The sequence below is a fragment of the Schistocerca americana genome, chromosome 4, assembly GCF_021461395.2.
Source record: "Schistocerca americana isolate TAMUIC-IGC-003095 chromosome 4, iqSchAmer2.1, whole genome shotgun sequence".
Classification (NCBI taxonomy): Eukaryota; Metazoa; Arthropoda; class Insecta; order Orthoptera; family Acrididae; genus Schistocerca; species Schistocerca americana.
Window position 1 is genome coordinate 844000099 of NC_060122.1, and position 22398 is coordinate 844022496.

Below are 22398 nucleotides of genomic sequence, written 5' to 3' on the forward strand. Positions count from 1 at the left end.
TATTGAACGAACTAAAACAACAGGCTTGGGGGAAGTTTGTTTGGCCTCCATTCCGTCCGTGTCCTTGAGACAGCTATGGGTTGTAGTGGGTATTCACAACATACTTGTTATTTAGTTTGCGAGGTCCAGTTTACAAGTCCGAATGATACTGATGCACTTGAGATATTCTAAGGTGCTTACTGTTGTAATTATATAAGGCCAATCCAGGTTTTCTATTAAACATTAATGATTCATACAAGTACGCAATTTCCAGTTATTCGTCAGTTAACTCTGAGGCTCTGGAGTATTAAACAGGCGACCGACTGTAGGACCGTCAAAACTGATCTTTAGCACGATGTATATGCAATTTTCACGAATGCCTGTTTCTTTTTTCATACATGCTGGTGATATATGTGTGTGCGATGTTAATCACACATGTCGGTTTTGCAAGGATAAAAAGAGAGCGAAATTCATTTGAGATGGAGGAAATCAAGGGAAATTGCATGAAACGAAGAGAAAGTACATCTGATAATTTTTACGAAGCCATCACCATTAGTGGCTACAACAAATCCAGGAACTAACTCTAATGAGGTACCAGAGGGCGAATTGGCCACTAAAAATTAAAATAACATGATAGCTGCTACGCGTAAAACTACGTCGCCATCTACAGACGAGATTACTGCTGAACCTGTTAGTGTCGCAACAGATCGTATTGCGTTAATTTCACAATAGCTGATAACATGGCCACTATGAATCATCGACGAGATAGCTTCATCGATTGGGTTGCGCAAATAGCTGACCATATCAGAAATCAAACTGAGCAGTTAAAGGTAGCCTGAAGCCTGAGGAAGAAACATAGCATACATTATAAAGGGAACAGCATAAGCTATTTATTGATTTGAAGAATAATGCGAAAATTATGGAAATATGTGTTCTTTGGAAAAGGTAATTACCGTTTAACAGTTGAATATATTTGTGAAAATGATGTTATTGTTGACGTGTTGTACGTAAAACTATTCAACGTAATGCATACAATGCTTATAAAATCTACAAGGTAATTAATGCGTACTCAAATTCATAATAATAACAACATGGATGTAAAAGTAACTCGGTTTGTTTTTACGACTACACCACTGAACCGATTTTGATGTAATTTAGTATGGAAACAGCTTGATCACTGAGGAAGATAAAAAGTCTACTTTAGAAAGTTATATTATCTTTAGAGAATTTCGATAACATTTTTAAAATACGGTATGCGTGATTGGGACGCAGACAATCTTTGCGCGGACGCCGGCGATTCTAGGTTTTGACAGATTATTCCATGACATTGCAAACCAATGTTTAATCGTGCGTTTCTAAAATTTTAAAAACAGTTTCTACAGTTCATGGCTAAGCTGGTCAGTTTTTGTGGTGAAATATTGTGGAGACACAACAATAAAATCTGAAGATAAGCCCGAGAAACGTACCCACAACTATTATGTGGCGAGAGCATTACGAAATGTATTATTAACGTTATTTATTTTCCGATATGTATCGCAAACGTAAGTTTTATTTAGCGCATAGTTCTGAGAGTGTTCTAACTGCGGAAATTATTCGAACCCAACAAACCATGGAGCAGTCTCAGATCCTCCGGCACGTAGAAGCGGTAAGTAACGCAGTCTTAAGAGAGAGAGCGAGAGACATTACAACAGTCACAAGTCCATCGCATTTTAGGCGCTGAGCGCTATTAGTCTCTGAGGCGCTTGGAGTATTACAACGACGGCGTCGTTGAAATGGCGCACGACAAAGAGACAGATGTCGTGCCTGTACATGCAAAATGAGGGAGGCTTTTAATGAGGCTGCATTTGAATATGGTTTACATCTACGCCACATATACCCAGAAATTTATAAAGTACGGGTTTATTTACGCACCATCACTCATCTTAACAAAACTAATGGATATGCGGGCACTGCTGCGGGTAGCAGATATTTCACTTATGTAAAATTACAAATGTGATTTCAAGAGAGGAGCGCTAGCCGTCAACGCGTTTATCAGTAAGTCGCTGCGACTAAAAACCTAGCAAAACTTTCAGGTGAATCGGTGCAGCTAAATAAGGAGCGAGCTGATTACAGAAAACATGAACGAAAGCTCAAATATCATAAAACCCAAAGGTGGCCAAGGAACAGGCAATTGAGTAATTGGTACAAGAGGCGTTCAGTAAGTAATGCAACAGATTAATTACTCTCTGCCAATTTCATTTGAAGAAATGCGGGAATCTGTTGTGATATTCGTGGAATATTCCCGCTTCAGGCCCTGTAATTTCATGAAGTGCCGGTAGGTAGCGGCGCTGTAGGTATCCTTCACAAAGACGTCTGCAAGTAGGTGCGTTCCTAGCAGAGAGCTGCCACTGTGACCCTTTCGGCAGAAAACCAGAGCATCGCTAATATTCATCAGCGCCTGGAGAATATCTACGGAGACCTGGCAGGGAACAAAAGCGCCGTCAGTCGCTGGACAAGGCCTCTGTCGTCATCGAAACAAGGTCACGCAAACAATGTCCAGTCTACCGTGTGCTGGCCGGCTGCACACAGCTGCGAGCACTGCACCTTTGGACGTGAGGACACTCTCATTCGAGATGATCAACGGATACAAACAAACACCTCGCTGCTCAACTGGATGTCTCTGTTACTACTGCTGACACACTCGTCCACCAGTTGGCATACTCAGGGGTGTGTGAGCACTGGGTCCCATGCCATCCAACAGAAGAGCATAAAGAGCAACGACTGACCATCTGTGGGGAACTGCTTGAGCGTTACGAGGCTGATCGTCACAATTTTTTGTCGAATGTCATTACATGCGATGAAACATAGGTTCATCACTTCGAACGGGAAACAGAACGGCGGTACAAGGAGTGGCTCAACATCACTCATCCTCCGAAGAAAAAGTTCCAAAACCGCAGCCTGAGCCGGTAACGACATGCCGATGGTTTTCTACGACTCTGGAATGGTTATGCTGTTTGATCTCCTAGCTCATGGTGCAACGACAAACTCGGAAATGTACTGTGGCAGTCTCAGGTAATTGAATGAACGAGTACAGCGCGTTCGTCGCCAAACAGTGTAAACGAACTTCTCCTTCTCCATGACAACTCAGGGCGTCACACAAGTCTGCACAGCAGAGAGGAGCTCACAAAACTTCACTGGACTGTCCTTCCTCATCTATCCTACAGCCCGGGTCTCTCACCATCAGACTGGCCCAGTGACATAAGCACTCCACGGAAAGCAGCAAGTGGAGGATGGGGTGGTTATTGCTGCAACAAAACGTTGACTCCGACACCGACTAGCAGGGAGGTACCATGCGGGTTTACAGGCTCTCCCAGTAAGGAGGTGATAAGCCGTCACATGGAACAGAGATTATGTTGATAATACAGGTGTGCTGCTTGGGCTCCATTATGCTCAAAAAAAAAAAATGGCTCTGAGCACTATGGGACTCAACATCTTAGGTCATAAGTCCCCTAGAACTTAGAACTACTTAAACCTAACTAACCTAAGGACATCACACACACCCATGCCCGAGGCAGGATTCGAACCTGCGACCGTAGCAGTCCCGCGGTTCCGGACTGCAGCGCCAGAACCGCACGGCCACCGCGGCCGGCCCATTATGCTCAGTACATGCAGCATCTGACCACTGAATTATGGTAACACCTGTCGACAACCGAGAAGTAGGGAACAACCTCGTCTTGCAACACTCACACACAGACAAATTAGATGTCTCCAGGGAGTGTTTTCAGGAAAGACCAACCAGCTAGCCCCCAACCAGCCTCGCCGTTTAGTAAGTATTCGGCCAGTTAGCTGCTCCTTGCTGCAGGTGTCCCACCTCGGCAACCACGGCGCCCAGTTAAATCCAACAGCACCCCCTGCTGCCTGCTGGCCGCTCGCCTTCCAACACGCGACTCCACCGTCCTGGGCCTAGCGCCTTAGTCGCGGCGCCAAGTAGTTGCTCAGCTGTCACTGCCACGCCGATGGTAGCGCGGCTGTCTGATGATTTGCTACGGCACCGGCGTAATCTAGAATGAACCATGCGGCGGAGTGTGTAATATTTTGAAACCGCTAGGCAGACTGGAACTGCGTGCCCGATCAGGATTCGAACCTGGGATCTGTCCATGCGACGGGCAAGTTCTCTTCCGACGGAAGAGAAGCTGTGACGGTGCCTGAGTCGCGCCTGCATAGCTCAGTTGATATACGAGGGTCGTTCAATAAGTAGTGCCACACATTTTTTTCTTAAAACGTATTTATTGTTAAGAGTCAGAGTTTGGTGACAATATACACCAACATGTCCACGTCCTATTTTTCTACGTAGTCTCCATCAGGATCTATGGCCGTACGCAAACGTTGTAGAAGAGCATGTGTTCCCTGCTGGTAAAAGCTCTCGTCCTGTCGGCGTAGCCACGTTTTCACTGCATGACTGACACTCTCGTCGTCTTCAAACCGTGTTCCCCGTAGAGAATCTTTAACTGGCCCAAAGAAATGGAATAATGACATCCGCACGATTCAACATGACTGGAGCGGTGGCTATGACAGGTCGTCCCGAGCGTGGCTGACCATGGAACTCTGTTTCTGCATTTCCTGAGGCCGTAACTTTCTTTACCCATGGTCCAACTTTACTTCTATCAACTGCAGCATCGCCATACACTGCACATAAATGTTTATGGACGTTCACCACGGTTTCTTTTTCTGCACACAAGATTTCAATAACTACACGCTGCTAGTATGCAGACGCCACTTTGAAGCTGTTCTACGGCTCTGCCATCTGCCTGTTCGCTTCGAAACTTCATCGGCGCACAGAACAAACACCAAATGTAAAGCACCAACAAGGACGTTTGTCTATGTACATTAATGGATTCTCTTAAAGAATATGGGGCATTACTTATTGAACGACCCTCGTAGCACTTTCCCTCGAAAGGTAAAGATTCGACGATGGAATTACGATCCGGTACACAGTTTTAATGAGTCAGGAAGTTTCAATACGGCCAAGTGACAGCTGGTACATTTCGTTGTCCGTGAAAATTCCGTCCCAGGAGAGCGAAGAAGTGATGTGGTAGGGAAGGGACCAGCAAGCAGGTTGTCCTCAAATAACTGAGTGGTATTCTCTTACGTCGTTGCCATAAGGGCAGAACAGTGATATTCTGCCGCACGCAGTAAGCCGACAAAACTCAGCTGTATTATATTGAGTTCGCCCGCCAGTTCCCTACCTAGCTTTCATGCAATGACTGGGATGTAGGAAGGTCGTTCTCTTGCGGACAGAATCGGAAGCAACATCTGATTCTCGTTCACAGCCAGTTGTAAGATGCAGATACACACATCAAAAAAGTTTAGCATCATCCCAATTCCCAGAGCACCTGTAGATAGACGTTGGCTGTGGATATTGTATCAGAGACACAGTCCCTTTCACTGCTCAGACATGTCAGTAAACCCGCCCAAAGATGTAAACAACCATGCATGAGCAGAGCCTATTAGACGGAGGGGGTCCGACAGCCGATCAGTTCCACTAATTTCACCAGGAATTACAAGGCTCGTGTTGTCTGTAGTTCAACAATGCTTAGACGGTCAACACCGCTGTTCAGTCGCGTCCGGATTGCTACATTGTGTCAGGAAGGGCCCTCAACAAGGGAAGTGTCCAGGTGTGCCTCGCAGTGAACCAAAGTGATGTTATTTGGACATGGAGGAGATACAGAGCGACAGGAACTGTCGATGACATACCTCGCTCTGGCCGCCCAAGGGCTACTACTGCAGTGAATGACCGCTACCTACGGATTATAGTTCGGAGGAAGCCTAACAGCAACGCCACTATGTTGAATAATGCTTTTCGTGCAAGCACAGGACGTCATGTTACGACTCAAACTGTGCCCATTAGGCAACCCGGTCGGGCTTAACGCTTTAGACACACTGTCCAGTGACTGCAGCAAGTTGGAGGTTCCCTGCTGTTTTCAACTGGCACTATGTGGGGCCGATATACGCTGCTGGTGGTCATAGAAGACGCTGTAACGGCTGTACGATAGGTGAATGCTATCCACCGACCGATAGTGCAACCATATCGGCAGCACATTGGCGAGACATTCGTCTTCATGGGCGACAATTCGCACTCCCATTGTGAACATCTTGTGAATGATTTCTTTCAGGATAACGACTCCAAAAATGGCTCTGAGCACTATGGGACTTAACTTCTGAGGTCATCAGTCCCCTACAACTTAGAACTACTTAACCTAACTAACCTAAAGACATCACACACATCCACGCTCGAGGCAGGATTCGAACCTCCGACAGTAGCGGTCAAGCAGTTTGAGACTGTAGCGCCTAGAACCGCTCGGCCACTCCGGCCGGCCATAACGACTCCACTCGATTAGAGTGTTCGGCATGTTCTCCAGACATGAACCCTATCGAATATGTCTGGGATAAATTGAAAAGGGCTGTTTAATGACAACGTGAACCACCAACTACTCTGAGGGATCTACGCCGAATCGCCGTTGAGGAGTCGGATAATCTGGACCAACAGTGACTTGATGAACTTGACGATAGTATGGCACGACGAATACAGGCATGCTTCAGTGCAAGAGGGCGTGCTACTGGGTATCAGAGGTACCGGTATGTACAGCAACGTGGACCACCTCTTTTGAGGGTCTCGCTGTATGGTGGTACAACATTAAATGAGTAATAAACATTCATGAGTAATAAACATTCATGAGTAATAAAAATGGCAGAAATGATGTTCAAGTTGACTTCTATTCCGATTTTCTCTACAGGTTCCGGAACCCTCGGAACCGAGGTGATGCAAAACTTTTTTTGATGTGTGTAATATAACTGCTGCAATAGTACTAAATAGTAAGAAGGCCCAGACTTCGAACACCAAATCTCAGATATTATCTGTCCGCAGCTCGTGGTCGTGCGGTAGCGTTCTCGCTTCCCGCGCCCGGGTTCCCGGGTTCGATTCCCGGCGAGGTCAGGGATTTTCTCTGCCTCGTGATGACTGGGTGTTGTGTGCTGTCCTTATGTTAGTTAGTTTTAAGTAGTTCTAAGTTCTAGGGGACTGATGACCATAGATGTTAAGTCTCATAGTGCTCAGAGCCATTTAATCAGATATCATCTCCTATACGAATACCTGATGCGAGAATAATGATATTAGCTATCCGTCTATTAACATAGTAGTACAGTATGTAGAGAGACAAGACTCGGGTGTAATAAACGTCGTGGCTGGTGGCACACAAGGTATTAACGTGTTGTACTTTCTATGATTATCCATTAGTATTAGTTTGAATCAGGAAGCACGCGGAAAGAGAAACAGATGAACGTTTTACGCGATACATCTGTGTTTCTTGGTTGAATCCTGATAATTTTGGCAAGTTGGAGTTTTAACCAAGATATAAACATCCAAGCCATTCGCGAATTTTCGATGACAGCTTGAACTTTAGACGACGGTATCCTGAGATACCTTCCTGTGTTGTAAATAGGTATTACAAGGGAATCTTTGAATAAAATATTCTCGTTTTTCAAGCCGTAACATTCCAAGCGACATTTTGTTGATGCATACCGCCTTGAAATACTTGGAGTAGCTGCATCTTTCATTCTAATAGACGACACAGCTCTTCCAGTCACAGTTCGATAGGGGGACCTCCACCAACTCTTTCTGGAATGGAGCGTTCTCTCCTGTAGGACTGATAGTAGCATTGGTTGATGAGTAATATTTCTGAATACATGGTACCTGAAAGAAGTACACTGTTTGCTGGTGATCATAGTAGAAAGCTGTTACCATCGCTTCCTTGGTATCTGAGTTAATCCTAAACAGAAAATTTAACTCGGTACATTGAGTAATTAGTTCTGAAAATCATTCCAGGACAATATTCTATATGATAAATATTTCCCTACAAGTTTCAGAAAAATATAAAAGTAATTCTTTACATACAATGAACTAAGGGGCTTTCTACATCTTGCTTGTGTAACGCGATGTGTTGGATTCATGAAAGATTTCTTCTACATTTTAGAAATTAACTAATTTAGACTCAGCAATCTTCAAACGGCAACAACCCTGTGTTCTCGAATTTGCACTACATGACTGTTATATCCCATTAGAAACCCACATGAATTTAATTTCTTTCGATTTACTTCTTTCCTAGACAGTGAGACATATATTTCTTGGCAGAAATAGCGGATGTGATTAATATTGGGTACATATTAGGTGCCAACAGAAACATAAAGGAACTCCAACATCTGCGTTTTCCATTACATTGAATTTTGTTAAGTAATTCCTGTCCCATTAATTTACACTTAGGATATGTATTTCCATTATAACAAAAAATCGTATTATGGACTATTCCAAACATAAAACCCGAACTGCACGGTTATAATGTGTGTATATCCCACGGAAACTCACCAAACTATGTACCGGAGAAACTGGGGAAACCAAAATACACAGCCATGAAGACACGTTTGGGCGTCATGTGTAACCATGTAGTAACCAATCCATGGAATGCTGAATAATACTTAGAAATGGAACTTCTAGAGTGATGCTGGCTGTCAGTCGTCTTGCAAGATTGAAAATAAAGAACTTTCTTCAAAATGTTACTTTCAGTTAATATTCTATTGTCTATAATTTTAATATATATGATATATTCAATCTAATAACGACGCCACACATGTGTGCAGCATCCATTAGTACACTTCTCGTTGAATAAACGGCACTCCATGTGTGACGATCGTACCTAGCAAAGAAATTCTTACTAAACCGACACACGGTCCCCAATAACATGACGAACAGCAACATGCGGTAGCCATTTATCAGATTCTCCAACCAAAAAGTAAGAGTCATTCTCATGGAACTCATGTTCGTATAACCAGCTAACATAACCTCCGAGTGTTATTAAAATTAGTCCCACGACACAATAGTATACCAGAAGATAGCTGTCCACACAAGATGGCTTCCTTGGGAAATAAGAGATCTTATTCGGCATCACTGACACACAGTGTAAGAGACGACCAAAGAAATCCGTCTGTCATAGAAAACGGTTGGTCAGATTACGTCCAGATCAACACCAGAACAAACGAGATATGCTTTCTGCTGCCCATAAACAAACACTATGTGGAGGTACGCCGTACCAAATGGAAATTCCAAATGAATATAAAAAATTCATGGTCTTATACTCTAAAAGTAATCTACAGAGTATAGAAACATGATATCTGAATAGCACTATTCCTGAATGTATAAAGACATACTGAGTTTGATTCACACAGCAGAAAATTTGGAAATTTGTTGTAAGTTCCTATGAGACCAAACTGCTGAGATTATCGGCCCCTAGGCTTACGCACAACTTAGTCTAACTCGGAGTAACTTAAGGTAAGGACAACACATACACCCGGCCCGAGGGAGGGCTCCAACCTCCGAGGGGGTGAGCCACGCGAACCGTAGCAAGGCGCCCCATACAGCAGAAAAGTTGACACTGAAGTAAGCTTCACGTGAGTCAAAGAACATTCAGGGTTTGTACGAAAAGTGCCCCGACAAGTACTAGAAGAATGGAACAAGGAGTGGACAGTAACCCAAAGAAACGAAGAAAGGTTTCATCATCGCGTATTCAGCCCAAACTGCGGAGGAAACCGTGGTTTGACGGGATTTGAAAGAATAAACGGTAGACAGAGATCAATAATACGAAAGCTGTCAGGACTTGGGTAGTACGTTTAACTTTGTGGATTCCACAATTGCAGTAACGGCAGTGAAGAAGAATCGGCTGCATGTCATGTAGAGAGCAAAATAAATTGTACTGTAAGTTTTACCAACTGAAGGTTTCATTACCTACCGCCGATACTGAGCTTTTGAGTACGTTTGTTACATATACATGGTGTCCCATTTAACTTGATCACCCTAAATAACTGTTTGTCCAGATGAAAATTACAAAATGTTTCAAGCAAATGTGGTTCAGCCGTCAGTGGGACATCAATCAGCATTATTGCCTTCATTGTAGCTTTGTTTTTTACAGAGATATGAAGAGCGTTATGACTTTTTTAAATGGCACCCTGTACGTTTTATTCGGTAATTCATTTCCTCTCCTAAAGACCTATTCAAATATGTACCCCGGTGTACCATTCACTGAAACACACCGTTATTAATTACATAACACAACACTGACGTTGAAGCTCCCAGCGCTTTGTGCAGCTATTCAGGGTAATGGAACACATCCACGTGCTGACGTTGACAGAGGACAAATGTAAACATAAGCAGAATGCACATCCGTCATTCCGTCAATCATTGTCAGTCGAAGAGTTGCGTGAATAGAATGTACACCAACGAAGAGAAGGTAGAAATGCTACTCGTGTATGGCGAATGTAAGGTAGCAGAAGTGTAATTGCAATACTGTTTTCTTACGTAAGGGTACATTTAGTACAGTAGTTTAGTCCTTTTAAATCCTCTTGTGTAGTGTAGGCATACAGTAAAGGCTAGGCTGCCCTTCTACGAACTGCACCGACATAAGGTTTCTTTTATTCTTGTTATTGTTGTTAAATGTAGGAGAAATGCTACGCAGGCAGCGGAACTGTACAGAGAGCGATATCCTGACAAGAACCCACCTTCCCGACGGATGTTTTCTCGTCTTGTTGCGACGCTTCAGGAAACGGGAAGTTTCAACCCACGACAAGCAATCGTCGTAGCACTCGCACAGACGAAACTGCCGAAGTTTCTGTTCTCGCTTCCGTTGCTGTGAATCCACGTGTGAGCACACGACAGCTTGAACACGAGACTGGGATCCCTAAAACCAGATTGGCATTCCTAAAACCCGGTTCCATCCATACCATGTACAGCCACATCAAGAATTGCATGGGAATGATTTCCAGAATTGTATACAGTTCTGTCAGTGGGCACAGCGGCAAATCCTCGCCAACCCGAACTTCTTCTCCAATGTTGTATTAACCGCTGAATGTTCCTTTTCAAATAAAGGACAGGTAAATACAGGGAACATGCATTATTGGTCCAGCGACATCTCGTGATGGCTTTGAACATCAGCGTTAATGGAGAGTTAACGTCTGGTGTGGGATGCTTGTTACTACAATTATTTGGCCCTTATTTCATCAATGGTAGTGTAAAGGGCACATCGTATCGGCACAACGTATGCCAACTTCCTCAGACGAATTCTTCCTCCTCTTCTGGATGAAGTACCGCTAAGAACCAGAGTGCTTATGTGGTATCAACGCGATGGATGTCCAGCACATAATGCGTGCACGTCTTGTTCTGAACCGAAGGTATCCTGCCAGATGGATTGGTAGAGGAGGAACAGTTACTTCGACTACTAGCTCTCTTGATTTAAATCCTCTGGACTTTTTTCTTTGGGGATGCATTAAAGACGTTGTCTGTCGTGATATTCCAACAACTCCAGATGACATGAAGAAAAGTATCGTGCTTGCTTGTAATTCTCTTCCGCGGGCAACACTGGAAGTAGTAAATAATTCTTTCATTCAACGAGTGCACCAGTGTATCGGTGTCCATTGCCACCACTTCGAGTACGTTTGAATGTTCTTCTACTGGACAGTGGTACAGGAGAGTCAAAGTCAGTTTTGTATTATGATTTTATTTGATTTTCATTTGTGTCCTGATAACTCCAGTAAGTGGACGAGTTTCTGATCCCGGGCTCAAAGTCAATGTTGTGTTATAGAAATAATAAATTTGTGTTTCAGTGAATGAAACAATGTGATACATTATTCAATAGTTCTTTAGAACAGGAAATGAATTACCGAATAAAAAGTACAGGATGCCATTTTAAAAAGTCATACCGCTGTTCGTATCTTTGCAAAAAACAAAGCTACAGCAAGGAAATCATGCTGATTGATGTCCCCCTGACGGCTAAAGAACATTTGCTTGAAACATTTTGTAATTTGCATCTGGGCAAACAGTCATTTAGGGTGGTCAAGGTAAATGGGACACCCTGTATATATACAGGGTGTTTCACTAAATGTGTTTGCCTCTGTAAGTTTCGAAGTAATAGGCAACGGAAATATTTATTGCGTTAGGTTACCATAAGAAATGTTACACTGTCTGCGGAGCTATGAACATGGTTTATTGCGTTATTATCCAAAGAGTTACAGCGAAAAGATACAATTTTTAAAATGGAACAATAGTTGCTTTTATCATGCACTGGAATCAGTAATACCAGCTGCTTGTGCATCAATTTAATTTACATTCCTATCACTTTTAGTTCGGGAGCTACAACCCTTCAGAGTTTCAGGAGCAGATACCACACGCTGTACATAATACGTGGTTGTGTGGTGGGTGGTGGATGTTCTGGCGGTGGGGATTTAAAAGAGATGTTGAAATGTGTGTCCATGTTACTGAATGCCCAATGCATTGCGCCTTCTAAAGTATCTGCGGACGAGATGTAACATCGTCGGTGTCACGGAGCAACATGCGTCCTCGATGCGCCGTTTTAGAACATCTTAGGATGTGGGCTCAGTGACATAAACACGATTCTTTAGATATCCCCACAAAACAGAAATTTAATGGTGTTAAATTGGGCGACCTTGGAGGCCATGAATGAGGGCCATGGTGGCAAAACCACCTTCCTGTAAACCTGTTGTTTAGTTCTTCCACAACAGCACGCGAAGAATGGGCTGGGTGACCATCGTGCTGCATCCACATCTGGACTCTCGTGTGCAGACACACATGTTCAAGGAGACCACCCAAACTGTCTTCTACAAACGCGCCATATCACCTACCTGTCAGTGTACTTGGGAAGTGGTGTGGACTGATGATTTCATCCCCAAGGATTCCACACCATACATTAATAGATCACCTGCTTTGTCGATCGACAGTTCTTACTCTCCGAGGATTGTCTGCGGCCCAGTAGAGCGCGTTATCGCGATTCACTGCACCATAATTTGTGAACGTGGACTCATCAGAGAACATAACTTCTTGTAAAGTCTCCAGCGTGAGATTACTCATGGCCCATTCACAGAATGTAGCTCTCGCACGGAAATCTTTCCCTTGCAGCTCCTGGGTCAGTAACAGGCGGTACGGGTGAAACTTGTGGCCGTGCACTATACGCAACGCAGACGTGAGACTGACACGAGCGATTGCAGCAACGGCTCGTAAGCTGACATGAGGATTGTGGTGCACTGCAGCTAAAACAAACACCACCGTCTCCTCACTTCTGGACGTTCTTCGTCTGTTACTGCGGCGCGTTACCAAGCTGCCTGTGTCCCGAAGTCGTTGTTCGGCACGTAAGAACGTAATGGCTGCCGGAGCTCTTCGTCTAGGATATCTTACGGCGTACGCCCTGGCTGCTTCAGTGGCATCGCGTCGGCACTCGCCGAGCATCAGCAACATGTCAACGTATTCGTTGTTCGTGTATGCCATCTTCATCCGATATCAGTAACTGTGGTATATTGAGCCCCGTTTGTTTGTGTGGATCGAACCGTCGGATATACGGCCGTGTGGGGCGACAGTCGGCAGTCTAACAGCACATCGAGCAAGCTTCTCGCTCCGTGACACCGGCGACGTTACAACTCGGCCACACCACATTTGGAAGGCGCATTACGTTTTGGGCAGCGTGTGTGGTATCTGCCCCTGAAACTCTTTAGGGTTGTAGCTCCCAAACTAAAAGTGATAGGAATGTACATTAAATTGATGTACAAACAGCTGGTGTTACTGATACTACTGCGTGATAGAAACAACTATTGCTCCATTTAAAAAGTTGTATCTTTTCGCTGTAAATCTTCGGATAATAACACAATAAACTATGTTCATTGCTCTGCAGGCAGTGTACCGTTTCTTATGGTGACCTACCGCAATAAATATTTCCGTCGCCTACTACTTTGTAACTTACAGAGGCAAACACAGTTTTCATATATATATATATATATATATATATATATATATATATATATATATATATATATATATATATATAATGTGTGTGTGTGTGTGTGTGTGTGTGTGTGTGTGTGTGTATGCAAACATGGATATATCCGTATGGTTCAAATGGCTCTGAGCACTATGGGACTCAACAGTTGCGGTCATCAGTCCCCTAGAACTTAGAACTACTTAAACCTAACTAACATAAGGACATCACACACATTCATGCCCGAGGTAGGATTCGAACCTGCGACCGTAGCAGTCGCGCGGTTCCGGACTGAGCGCCTAGAACCGCGAGACCACCGCGGCCGACCTACTACCTTCTTTTTACCATCTACAGCAGCTATTATTCGTCGCAATCACGTAACTCACCTTACGACAAAAATCATACTAATTTCAAACAGCATTTCTGTGCGTTGAAGTCGTTTAGTAAATTTCATACTTTAGTTTTCAGCTGACTTTTCTTATTGTTTCTAGTGAAATATTTAAGTAAAATTTTCATTCAGTGTTTTAACATCGTTGAGTTTTCCAGTGGTCGGTTGAAGTTTTGGTTTTAGTAATAATTTTGTGAAGTTTTGTTGGTATTGGTATTAGCGGTGGTGAAGTAGTATTATATAAGTAGTTGCTTTCTTAGTAGACAGAGAGTTTCGAGACCGTTATTGTTAGTTCTATAAATAGTTCTACAGATGTACCTCAACATAGGTAACGTAGACATATAGTTTTTTCAGTAACTGTAAACATTCGGGAGGACGACGGTTCAATCCCGTCTCCGGCCATCCTGAATTAGGTTTTCCGTGATTTCCCTAAATCGTTTCAGGCAAATGCCGGGATGGTTCCTTTGAAAGGGCACGGCCGATTTCCTTCCCAGTCCTTCCCTCACCCGAGCTTGCGCTCCGTCTCTAATGACCTCGTTGTCGACGGGACGTTGAACACTAACCACCACCACCAGTAACTGTAAAATTTTACCGTGAGTGAGAAGCGTGGGCTCTGTCGTACGTTTGTGATTAGTGGGTTGCGGTGTGGGATATGTTCAAAGTATTTTCAAAGGGGGAATGCAGTGGTGAATCTAGTGGGCATTCTAGCGTTATCCTCTCCTGTAATGCAGGATCTATAGTAGAAATAAGTTGATAGAGGAGCAGGAGCGTACGATCTGTGTCCTTCATGTGCAGTTACAACGCGCAAAGGAGGTACCAGATGGGTTAAGGAGGGTGAAGGGTGATGGGGAATGGGAACTGGCAGTTGGCAAGAAGGCAGCTAGCAGGAGGAGGTATTCAGAGAGCTATAATTCGCGTATATGCAATAGATCTGAACAACTGTCAGAGTTAAGTGGAGAGGAGCCTCTTGTAGCTGTAGATGTAGGGAACATGCAGCAGTCCTCAGCAGTTAGGAGGCAAAGGTCAACTGGTAAGTCTAACAGAAAGGAGGTGGTTCTGCTGATAGGTAGTTAGATTGGTACAGGTGTGGGCAAGCAGTTGCAGGAAGTGTTGGGAAGTGAGTACCAGGTCACCAACATTGTGAAGCCTAGTGCAGGGTTGGCTCAGGTGACTGACTGCATAGGGGGGTTGTGTAGGAATTTTACAGAGGAGGATCAGGTAGTGATTGTGGGTGGAGCAGGGAACAGTCTTGATAGGGATGGGGAATATGATGTGGGTTGTTAACTGGTAAAGATAGCTACTCAAACTGGTGGAATTAATGTGCATTCCGTGCAACTGTTTCAGCGTCATGATCGGCCTCGTCTTAATGCGGCTGTTAGGGACGTTAGCATGGGGCTGATAGCAGAGAGTATGGGTTACATTTCAATGGTGCCATTTAGGTCTATAAGTTGATGCATGGCCTGCATTTCAATAGGTATGGGAAGAGAAGGCTGTCAAAGCTTATAGATGACAGTGTAGATGGTGGTGGTGGGATCACTCATGGAAAAATTCCTGTAGTAGTTGGTGTTAGAGCTGTAGCTTTTCTAGATTTAAATCAGCTTATAGGTATACCTGCGTAAACTAAGGGCTCACCTTCAGAGGACGTCATGTTACCAAGTAGAGAAGGAATTAGCATATTTCATCAAAACATAAGTGGTATGAGGGATAAAGTTACTGAAGTGTTGACCCTGAAATTATTGGTATATTGGAGCACCGCTTAAATAATTTGACAATTCAGAGGCTTCCTTTACCAGGATGCAGATTACCTGGCCGTTTTTTGAAGGAGTTCCTTGGGTGAGGGAGTGGTTATGTACCTAAAAAACAGTATTCCATTTCAGTCCATGGACGTATAACTGCACTGCAGTGAACAGATATTTGAATGTTGTGCATGGGCGGTTGAATTTGGTAAAACTAAACTTATAATTGTTGTTAATGGGTACCGTAACGCTGACTTCAAAGCATTTCTGCTCAAGCTAGAGGCGATTCTTGATTCACTTTGTAGGAAGTACCAGAGATTTGTGGTGGCTTCAATATAAATTTTGTATATGATGGTGAACGAAAAAGGATGTTGGTAGATCTCCTAAATTCATATGATCTGATGCAGACTGTGCTTTTTCCAACTACACTGCAGGGGAACAGTAGCACAATGGACAATATTTTTATTCATTCTTTATTACTAGATAGTATTCTGTTAGTAAAAGGGTGAATGGCCTTTCAGACAACGATGCCCAAGTTTTAACACTAAAACGCTTTTGTACCTAAACAGATGCCACATATAATGACAAACTACGTAGCAAAATTAATCCAACAGCAATAGAGAGTATTTTAAATCTTGTCAAGGAACAAGAATGGCAGATGTTTATAGTACCGATAACGTAGATTATAAATATAACGCTTTCATTAACACATTTATCATGCTCTTTCGGAGTTACTTTCCATTAGAACGTTCTAAACTGGGTACTAGCAGTAATAGGCAATCTGGGCAGCTGACTAGTGGGATAACAATATCGTGTAGAACAAAGTGATAATTATATCAAAATGTTAGATGTAGTCAAAATCAAGCTACAGTAGCCCATTACAAACAGTATTGTAAGGTGCTTAAAAGTGTTATTATGAAGGCAAAGACTAAAAGATGTCAAAATAGAGTAGCTAATTTACAGTATAAAATTAAAACCATTTAGTCAATTGTGAAGGAAGGTCTGGTCAGCAGCACAAAGTCGACGATATAAAGTCAGTTCGTAGTAAAAATATGTCTCTTACTGATAAATCAGATATATGTACAGTATTTAACAATCATTTTCTGAGAATTGCTGGCGAATTAAATAAAAATGTAGTTTCTACAGGGAATCATACAAGTTTCTTGGCTAATGCCTGTCCGAGATTTCTGTCTGAAATACTCCTCTTGTGATACAGACAAGACGGAGATTGAGTCAATAATTAAATCGCTGAAGACTAAGGACTCTCTTGGATACGATGGGGTTTAGCAGAATATTAAAGTACTGTGCTGCATATGTTAGCCCTGTATTTAGCCAAATTTGTAATATTTCCTTTAGGAATGGTCAGTTTCCTGAACGATTAAAGTACTCAGTAGCAAAGTCGCTTTATGAAAAAGGAGTAAGGAATAATGTAGATAATTTTAGACCTATTTCTATGCCATCAGTGTTTGCTACAGTTATTGAAAAGCTGTGTATGTAAGGATAATTGATCATTTTTCAACATACGATTTGCTATCAAATGTACAGTTCGGCTTCAGAAAGTAATTTAACAACTGAAAATGCTATATCCTCTAGGCATATATTTTGATTTAACTAAGGCGTTTAATTGTGTTGTTCTCAAAATATTGCTCCAGAAGCTAGACCATTACCAATTACAGGGAGTAACTCATAATTGGTTCATCTCTTACTTTAGCAACAGACAGCAAAAGGTCATTATTCACAATGTTGAGAATGGCTGTGATGTGGGGTATGAGTGGGGTATGGTCAAGTAGGGATAGGGGGGGGGTGCCCCAGGGATCAGTGTTGGTTCCACTGCTGTTCCTTATTTATATAAATGATATATCGTCTAGTGTTATAAGTAAGTCTAAAATATTTGTGTTTGCTGATGACACTAGCTTGGTAGTCAAGGCTGTCGTGTGCAACATTGGTCTGCTTCAAAAATAGAGCAGTTCATGACCTAAATTCATGGCTTTTAGAAAATAAACTAACGCTAAATCCCAGTAAGACTCAGTTTTTACAGTTCCTAATAAACTTTCAACAAAACCTGACGTTTTAATTTCATAGTATTGGCATATGATTAGTAAAACTGAACAGTTCAAATTTCTAGGTGTTCAGATAGATAGTAAACTGTCGTGGATAGCCCACGTTCAGGATCTTGTTCAAAGACGTAATGTTGCCAGTTTTACTATTGGAACGGCATCGTATGTGAGTGATCGTTCGACACGAAAATTAGTCTACTTTGCTTACTTTCATTCGCTTATGTCGTATGATATTATGCTTTGGGGTAACTCTTCCCATTCTAAAAGGATATGTTTGACTCAGAAACAGGTGGTTAGGGCAATAACTTGTGTAAGTTCATGAACCTCTTGTCGACATCTGTTCACGAGTCTGTGTATTTGGACATTGGCCTCTCTATACAGATATTCCTTGTTGTCGTTTCTTGTTGACAATGAGAGTTTATTCCCAAGAATAAGCAGCTTTCACTCAGTTAATACTCCGCATAAATCAAACCAATAGCATAGCGTTACCGTCAAGCACACGGCTGTAACCACGCCGCAACACCTAGGCAAATCAGTCCACAACAGCTCCCGAGCCGGCACAGTGCGACAGCATACTTGGTAGCTATGGGACGGCCATCGACTAGTGTCAACAACTTCAATGTAAGACGAGGACCCACAGCCCAATATACTTTTAATTCTGTTTTACTCTATGGACTTCCCAACTATTTGTGATGGTATTTTGTCTTTTTAGTCCGTTTAATTTCATGACATAGACTTTACAACCTGATGATGAGAGCATTGTCTCTTGAAACGTGTTGGTAAAGTATATGTATAAGAATCGCGGTTGAATGCTAACAGTGATAACCAAACCTACATTTGGATCAGACTTCTTTAACTCTTGTACAAAAAGGTGTGCGGTATACTGCTCCATCCATTTTCAATAACCGGCCACTCGAATTCATAAATCTTAGCAGTAATCCACTGAATTTCGAATCGAAACTGAAGAGTTTCCTCATGGGTCACTCCTTCTGTTCTGTCAAAGAGTTCCTTGAAAAGTTATGCTGATTCTTGTTTGTTTATTTGTTCTTATATATTGTAATTTCATGTGCTGACATTTTCATGACTTTGGACGTTTGCTCCTCAAATTGGTCTTACGTAACTTGACGTGTAAGTAAATAAACAAAGAAAATGATTTCTAATAAAACCTTGTAGAGATGCTCGTGTATCTTACGTTAGATTCAAGTTTACTTAGACCTTCCAGCGGCAAGCCTAAGCACTTGCTGAAACAATATGAGTGGCAGGAGGACGTTACCAGGGCAAGGTATAGGTCACGCTACAAAGGCATGACTCAACGGTAGAATGCTGCTTACGCTCACGACTTCTGAGAGACATCCAACTCCCTAATGTGTCTTGAATGTTTAAAAAAAAGTCACTAAGTACACGTGTCACGGAAGTTTGTTTCACATTTGCCGTTGTCTTCCGTTTCATCAAGTAAATTGCTAAAGTGTAGCATTAGTTTCATTTTTGTTTCACAATTTCACTGCATTTATTTAGATGTGTATTTCCTTTACTATCACAGAGCCAAATATCACTTCCGTATTTTCTCTTCAACGTTTGTATAAACAATATTATATTCGTTGAAAATTATATTTTTGTCTTATGTGCATTTTAGTAACCTTCTACGTAGCATTCATAAAAACGAAATAAAAAATATACTTATGTAACATGTCGGGATGCACTTGATATTCTTGATCCTCAAAACCCAGTATCGGTATATACATTCTGTCCATGCCACGAATGATTCAGTTTTTCACTGGGACCACAAAATCCTCTGGTGTCTTCTTATAACACACTAAACATGCCCACGGGTGTACACCGGCCGGAGTGGCCGAGCGGTTAAAGGCGCTACAGTCTGGAACCGCACGACCCCTACGGTCGCAGGTTCGAATCCTGCCTCGGGCATGGATGTGTGTGATGTCTTTAGGTTAGTTAGGTTTAAGTAGTTCTAAGTTCTAGGGGACTTATGACCACAGCAGTTGAGTCCAATAGTGCTCAGAGCCATTTTGAGCCCACGGGTGTACACATAGGCTTAAAGTAAGACACGTAGGGCCGCGTGGGGTAGCCGCCTTGTTGAGGCGCCTTGCCGCGGTTGGCACGCCCCCCCCCCCCTCTTCCGCCCCCCCCCCCTGTCGGAGGATCGAGTCCTCCCTCAGGTATATGTGTGTGTGTGTGTGTGTGTGTGTGTGTGTGTGCGTGTGTGTGTGTGTGTGTGTGTGTGTGTGTGTGTGTGTGTGTGTAGTCCTTACCGTAAGACAGTTTAAGTTAGATTAAGTAGAGTGTAAGCCTAGGGCCCTATGACCTCAGCAGATCCCATAGGAAGTTACCACAGATTTCCACATTTCCTAAGACACCTAGAATGACCAAGGATCAGGACACCAGCCGCCATTGATATTTGAAAACGACCACCAGTGGTCGTATGGCGTTCAACTTGCAAAACTGCAATATTATTTTGATAAAGGAGAGTTGATACAGTAGTTGGTAACAATTGATGACATCCTTTTACTTGTTGTATGAAATCGATTTGCTGGTTTGTATACAGTTTGATTCAAAAGATATGAGATGTATTGTTGTACCATCACATTCACAACGTACCCCAGCTACAATATACAGCAACAAAGCATGTAAATGCGGCTAATAAAACATTGCACACCTCTGCAAAATATACGTAGAAACTAATGCACCAACGGCTACCATAAAATAAAAGAACTGAGCTGTTAGTAAATAGCGCCCGAACAGCGCGTGAAGGCCCCACGGCACCGATCGGCCATCGTGTCATCCTCAGACCACAGGCGTCACTGGATGTGGATACGGAGGGACATGTCAGCACACCGCTCTCCCGGCCGTATGTCAGTTTACGAGGCTGCAGCCGCTACTTCCCAGTCAAGCAGCCCCTCAGTTTGCCCTACAAGGGCTGAGGGCATTCCGCTTGCCAACAGCGCTCGGCAGACCGGATGGTCACCCATCCAAGTGTTAGCCCAGCCCTTCGGTGATGTGACGGGAGCCGGTGTTACCACTGCGGCAAGGACGTAGTAAATACTAATGATTAATGTTAATAGTGCTTCAACAATGCCAACATAGATTACGATCACTCTTTCCAGAAATTACATTTAATTAAGAAAAATTTATATTGGGAAACGTTCATCACAAAAGAGGAAGAATTTGTAACTGAAAGCATACAAATTGCTTTGAGTCTTTGCAGGGGAAGAGTGCTTAGCGTACAGATTAGCTGTGTGTGTGTGTGTGTGTGTGTGTGTGTGTGTGTGTGTGTGTGTGTGTGTGTTTGTGTAGTATTTTATTCTCCCGGCTGTAGTGTTATTCTCCGTTGCATTCCGTTAGTCATAGATCGATCGGACGTAATCGCTGCTTTACAGATCCAAGTATCGAAATGCACGGCAACAACGTCTCTTATACACACACGTTGCTGTTACTAACATTCAGCACAAGGTTTTGAAACGGCAGATAATTCACTTCAATCTGCCGTTCGCGAAACTGTAGTCCATACGCTTTCAGCATAACTAACACCGTCACGAATTCACAGTTCGGGCGAAAGCAGTCCCACACGTAATAAAAAATTTAAATGTTTCCACAGTGGCGGTAAATGTTTTGACGTCATGGCAGTTCACTGAGCAGCAAACAAGACAAGAATTTGAAGTATAGTAGGTTTTACAAATCAGGTAGATACAAATGTCTGCGTTGTACTAGCGAGAATCATTGTCCAATCACGTGTATATTTTTGCTTGTGTTTACAGTACTCCACGAACCTCACAGTATTCACACAGTCTAACACTTTGTCATAACGCCCACGCCGAAATTTAGTTCAAAACATGACGAACCATACACTTCCGTGAGTTTCTCACACACACTGACTGACACAGTTCGACTGCAACTATATATCACCGTTCATTAACAGCGCTGCATGTTATAGTTAGTTTCACAGTATAGTTAGTCCAAGAAAAGCAGTGCAAACAAGATAAAAGATATGTTGAAAAATTTGCATACTCACTTGATATTAGTAATATAAATAAAGGATAACATAGTTACAATTCATACTGTAGAATAAAAAAAAGGTATTCTGGAACATCAGATTTATATGTCGCTGATTAAATAAACTAAAAGAAAGACAAAAAACACATTATTTTATTGTAGTTAGGAATATCTTAACACGCTCTTTAGATGTTCGTGTTTTCAGTAGAGATAAATAGTTCTTTAGTCATAGTGTGTAACTGGTGGTTGCACTTTCGTTCGCACAAAAATGCTACGATCTCTCTGTAATTTGTGGTAGCAATATTGAGGATTTTTCCCTTCGTTTGGTCATGAATATTTCTCTCTCTCTCTGTCTCTCTCTCTCTCTCTCTCTCTCTCTCTCTCGCTCTCGC